The following is a 6,557-nucleotide window of genomic DNA, read 5'->3' on the forward strand; positions in this document are numbered from 1 at the left end:
CACTCATCATCAGAGAAATGCAAATCAAAACCACATTGAGATATCCCCTAACCCCAGCAAGAATGGCCATCATTAATAAAACAAACAACAGATGCTGGAGAGGATGCGGAGAAAAAGGAACGCTTCTACACTGCTGGTGGGATTGCAAACCAGTGCAGCCTCTTTGGAAGACAGAACTAGAAATTTCTGAAAGAACTAGAAATTGACCTTCCATATGACCCAGCAATTCCCCTATTGGGAATATGCCCGGAGGAACTCAAATCATTCTACAAAAAAGATACCTGCACATGTATGTTTGTTGTAGCTCTATTCACAATATCAAAAACATGGAACCAACCGTGTTACCCATCGAAGCTGGACTAGATTTTTAAAATGTGGTACATATACACAATGGAATATTATGCAACCATAAAGAAGGACAAACATATGGACTTTGCAGCAACTTGGATGGATTTAGAGTCTATCACACTCAGTGATCTATCATAGAAACAAAGAACAGAGTACCATATGTTCTCACTCACAAGCGGACCTTGAACAATTATAATACTATAAGAAAGGGACTGGCAGTAGTGGGAAACTGTCAGGGGAGGGGGTGGGATTGGCAGTTGAGGAAAACTGCTAGGGGAGGGAGGGGCATACCCCGTCAACCAGGGTACATGCATAATCAACGTTTGTATACATAACCCTGAATTGTACCCCACATCTTTATAATTTAAAAAAAAGAAAGAAAACATGGCCTGAGTCTTGTCATGAGAAAGCATGTAAGTCATTCTAAAAAGTGTAAAATCAGTAGTTTCTAAAACAGTTGAAGGCCAGACTCAGTGACTCATTCTTATAATCTCAGCACTTTGGGAGGCCAAGGCAGAAGGATTGCTTGAGCCCCAGAGTTCAAGACCAGCCTAGGCAACATAGCGAGACCTTGTCTCTACAAAAATAAATAAATAAATAAAACAGCCAGTCATGGTGGCATGCACCCATAGTTCTAGCTACTCAGGAGGCTGCGGTGGAAGGATTATCTGAGCCCAGAAGGTTGAGGCTACGGTGAGCTATGATCATGCTACTGCACTCCAGCCTGGGCTACAGTGAGATTCTGACTCAAGTAATAATAATAATAATAAAAACTGTTGAGGACATAATAAACAGAAAAAGACTGTGGAACTATCTCAGATTGAAGGAGCCTGAAGAGATACAGCAATGAAATGCTCGATGGACACTGCTGACAACAAATTGCTGAAAACTAAATGTTCTTGGACGGAATCCTGGACCAGAAAGAATAAAGAAGCATTGTTGGGACAGTTGGCAAAGTTTTAATGGGATCTGCAGATTGAATGGTAGTCTTGTACCAATATGAATTTCCTGACATGGAAAGCTATAGGCTAACAGTTTAGGAGAGTGGACTTGTTTGTGAGAAATACATGCTGGAATATTTAGTATGATAAGGCATCATGTCTTCAGCTTATTGCCAAGTGATTCAGAAAAAAAGACCAATATATGAAGAGGGAGGGAAGGAGGAAGCAAATCCAGCGAAATGTTACCAGTTAGGAATCTAGGTGAAAGGAATTTGGAAGTGCTTTGTACTATACTTGAACTTCTCTGGAGGTTTGAAGATATTTCAAAATACATTATTTTTTAAAACCACACAATTACTTATTTTACCAAACCATTTCAGATCAAAGGCTCATTGCTTAATATCAGCCACTCAACCAATTTTATTCTTCAGGGCAAAGGGGTAAAGATACAGCATGCATAACCCCAAACCACAGATATGCAAATTACACTGCAAACCAGGCCCCAATTCATACTAATTCAACATTTCCATGCCTAGTGCTACATCAGCTTTCTCAACCCCAACCAAGATACCAGGGCTTGCCAATTTCACTTCCAATGTTGCAGGTGCTCACTGCACAAAACAGCCCCACCCCTGACGTGATGTAACAAAAAGGTACCTTTGTGGTAATAGTCTTTATCTGTCATCTGTTAGTTAGGCAAAATTGTAACATCTGTCTCTGGTACTCTTCCTTTTTATTTTTTGCATCACTCTCTCTTTTGTCACCTCCTTCCCTGTTTCTGATGCCCTGATGGCTCAGGTGATTATTTTGAGACTTGCTGTCCCAGTTAACATCTTTCATGGAGGGCCTTCCTTGTCTTCCCTCCAGATTGCCGTGGTCCACGAGCAGATCAGTTTGACAACAGAGATATTCAAATAGTAAGTAATTATATAAATAAATGCAAAAGCATTAATAATTAAAGAATACAAATTAAACCATGATGTAGTAGTGTTACAGCCTGACTAGGTTCTTATGCCCACCAGCCAAAAACACCAAGACTGACGCAGCCATTACAGTAGAGAAAACGTTTAATATCACAGAGCAACTAAGAGAGGAGAACAGGAGATATTCTCAAATTCACCTCTCCAAGAATTTAGAGGCTAGGGTTTTAAAAGGGATTGGTGGGCACGAGGGGGTGTTAAGACCGTCTTCAAGTCACTGAGCTAATTTCTGGGAGGATGCATCACATGACCCATGGAGCCAGCTTCCTGGTATGTGTTCTGGGTCTCACTGGGGTCTTGGGCCCATCAGATTCTAAAAAATATCACAAATACCATTCTTAGGGTTTGCAGTACATCTATCTGTACAACAAATTCCATGATAATTAACTACTATCCCCTAGGTTTTAAAAGGGATTGGTGGGCATGAGCCATCATAGAGGTAATTTAGGAGGAAGGTATGTAGGAGGTGTGGTCTTGGGAGATTGGAGCCCCTTTTGTCCTTCAACCTCTACTTTTGTCCTCAAGGAGATCTATGCATTCTTAGGCCCACTGTTTAAGGGGAAATATGTTTATCACTCCTATGCGGTGACTTTTCCTCTTCCCAGGGATCAAGACATGAAGATAATCAATTGCCCTTTATTGGAGTGAAGGCAATTTTAGAAACAACAGATTTGTTAAATTTTAACCATAGCTGCAGCTTTTCAGGAATTGGGTCCCTTCTACAGCTTTTACCCTGTGGCCCAATATTAATTTTATATAGGCAGTGCCAGTAGTCATTAATTTTAAACTAGTACCAGTCTTCACAGAAGCATGATGGTAATATATACTGAGGATCATGAAAATATCCATGCCCTGTGTCACGCATTTTGATACAATAATACTACTTTTAGAACTTTTAGCAGAAATATTATTCAAAAGGTAAAAAAATATTATTTGTAAAGTTGAAAAGATGCAAATAATATAAATGTGTAATATTCATGCTTTTTAAACACATACTGATAACTTTCTATGAACCAAGTATATGACAGAATAAAGCAATGTTAAGTATTATGATTTTTTCTTTTTTATGAAAGATGCAAACCTATTTTTTCTATTTTAAAAGTAAAAACACTCATACAAAAGTGTTTATGAAAAGATGTCAAGTAGAATGCAAAACGTTATAGGCACTGTGTAAACTATGTACAAACTGTAACTCTTAATAAATAAAATAATAAATAAATAAAACTAAGCCAGACGTGGTGACTCATGCCTGTAATCCCAGCACTTTGGGAGGGGGAAGCAAGAGGATTTATTGATCCCACAGGTTCGAGACCAGACTGGGCAATTTGGCAAAACCTCATCTCTATAATAAATCAAAAATCAAAAAATTAGCTGGGCATGGTGGCGAGTGCCTGTGGTTCCAGGTACTTGGAAGGCTGAGGCAGAAGGATCACCTGCCCAGCAGGTCAAGGTTGCAGTGGCCATGAGCATGCCACTGCACTCCAGCCTGAGCAACAGAGTGAGACACCTACTCAAATAATATAATAATAATAATAAATAAAACTACAAATGAACTGTAAAACATAATACAATTAAAATTTCAGCCGGACTCGGTGGCTCAGCCTGTAATCCCACGCCTTTGGGAGGCTGAGGTGAGTGAATTGCCTGAGCCCGCGGGTTCGAGACCCGCCTGGGCAACGAGACCTCATCTCTACAATAAATCAAAAAATCAGCTGGGCATGGTAGTGCATGCCTGTAATTCCGGCTACTTGGAAGGCTGAGGCGGAAGGATCGCCGGAGCCCAGTAGGTCGAGGCTGCGGTGGTCGGGAGTGGCCACTGCACTCCAGTCTGGGCGACAGAGTGAGACACCAACTCAAAAAAAAAAAAAATTTCATAGGCACTATGTATAACTATGTACAGTCTAAAAATTAAAATATAATAAACTTTGTCATATGCTTAAGTATCTTACATGTTCACAGAAACTCTAGTATTATTGTCCCCATGGTACAGATAAAGAAATTGAGGCTCATGGGGACTATAAAACAACACTAGAATGTGAGTTCCATGAACTAACATTGTTTGCTACTGTGTCTAGAACAGTGCCTTGCATATAGCAGACACTCAATAAATAGTTCTTGATTACCTGAAGTGACTGAGTCTTGATTGGGACCCAGTTCTCCATTTAAGCTAATACCAGAATTCAAATAACCTAGACCAAGACCAGGCACAGTGGCTCATGCCTGTAATCCCAGCACTTTGGGAGGCTGATGCGAGGGGACTGTTTAAGCCCCAAGTTTCAAAACCAGCCTGGGCAACACAGCGAGCCCTTGTCTCTACAAAATATAAAAAATTAGCGAGGTGTGTTGGTGCAACGCCTGTAGTCTCAGCTACTCAGGAGGCTGAGGCAAAAGGATCACCTGAGCCCAGGAGCTGAAGGCTGTGGTGAGCTGTGATTATGCTACTGCACTCTAGCTGACAGAGTAAGAACCTGACTCAATAAAATAAAATAAGAAAATTAAATTAAATTAAAAAGACCCAAGGACCTCAGAAGAATAGATTCAGAGATGGGTTTATGTAGCTTCCAGTTCTTTGTTGGGTTCCAAGGGCCTCTCGTTCTTTCCTCTCCTTTCCTTTCTCTTTTACTGCCTGCCCTCTGGTGGAGGTACTAATGAGTAACAGGACTCAGGGAAGAAAGGGTCAGAGTCATCACTGACTGCATAGACCACCTATGTCTTAACCTGTATGTACCTAACACCCAGTTTTGTCTGTTCTCTAGCTGTGGAAACAGCTAGACAGATTATCACCAAATTTGGAGATTATTTTTTAGATAGTCTGGCTTACAACATTGTGTTGACAAAATTTGCTTTGATGATTCTGTAGGGCACATGTTTTTTCCTTTCCTGGTGAGTTTTGTGGCCCATCGTTTTAAGAATTTATATGAGCCAGGCTCGGTGGCTCAGCCTGTAATCCCGCGCCTTGAGAGGCTGAGGTGAGTGGATAGCCTGAGCCAGCAGGTTCGAGACCCGCCTGGGCAACTTGACGAGACCGCATCTCTACAATAAATCAAAAAATTACTCAACAAAAACAAAAACAAAAAAAATTAGCCAGGCGTGGTAGCACATGCCTGAAGGATCGCTGGAACCCAACAGGTTGAGGCTGCAGCGGCCGGGAGTGGCCACTGCACTCCAGTCTGGGCGACAGCGTGAGACTCCAACTCAAAAAAAAAAAAGAATTTATATGAATAGAGTTAAGAAATTAACACTTTTTTTGAGTTGGTACTCACTCTATCACTCAGGCTGGAGTGTGGTGGCATGATCACAGCTCACTGAAGCCTCAATTTCCTGGGCTCAGGCGATCCTCCCACCTTAGCTCTCCCCCGCTCCGCCCCTCCACCAAGTAGCTGAAGTAGCTGGGACTACAGGCGCATGCCACCACACCAGGATAATTTTTTTCTTTTTTTCTTTTTTTTTTTTTGAGAGATGAAGTCTCGCTATGTTGTGTAGGCTGTTCTCGAACTGGGCTCAAGCAATCCTCCTGCCTTGATGTTCCAAAAGAGCTGGGATTACAGGCGTGAGTCACGGCCCCCAGTTTACAATGAAGAATTTAAATGCCACAAAATTTATCCCAAATATGAATAAATCTTGGTTTCAAATCACTGAGCATTTCTAAATGAGAATTTTTATGCAGATGGAAACCCAATTTTTTAAAAACACACATGCAAGGACCAACTGTAAAGACAGACTCTTTCAAGGGCAAATGAAATTGCAATGAGGAGAATTCTTGATGGAAGATGAGAAGAATCATGTTCTTTCACAGGCAGTTGAAACCAAAGTACAGTTCAAAGAGACATTTGGCTGCCGATCAGGAGATACATGAGATATGAGTTCAGATGCTTCTATTAGAGAAAATAGTGCTTTTAAATTTGAGCTCCAAATCAATTATGCCAAAGAATCTGTACCAGTTCTATGTCTGGAATTTGAAAAGAGAGTCTAAATGTTCCAATGAAAAGGTCAGGTAGGAACAAGTTACTAAGCCCCAAATCATTATTAAAGGAGCAGTACCCACAATCCCAGTATCTTTAAGATAGCATCAGAACTTAAACTGTATATTTCAATGGGATACAATAGACAGGAATCAGTATTGAACTCCCCAACACTGCTGGTTCCCTCAAACTACCCCTTCATCTTTTAAATGTCTGAAATAACAAGTATCTTCCCCTCCCCATGACTATTAATAAATCCCAAGTACAGATGCCTCAAATAATTGGCGTTGGTTTGTGGTAGAGCTGCTTCTCACATAGGCAACACT

This window comes from Carlito syrichta, unplaced genomic scaffold (genome assembly GCF_000164805.1).
Source record: "Carlito syrichta isolate Samal-C Ts95f unplaced genomic scaffold, Tarsius_syrichta-2.0.1 Scaffold308016, whole genome shotgun sequence".
NCBI lineage: Eukaryota > Metazoa > Chordata > Mammalia > Primates > Tarsiidae > Carlito > Carlito syrichta.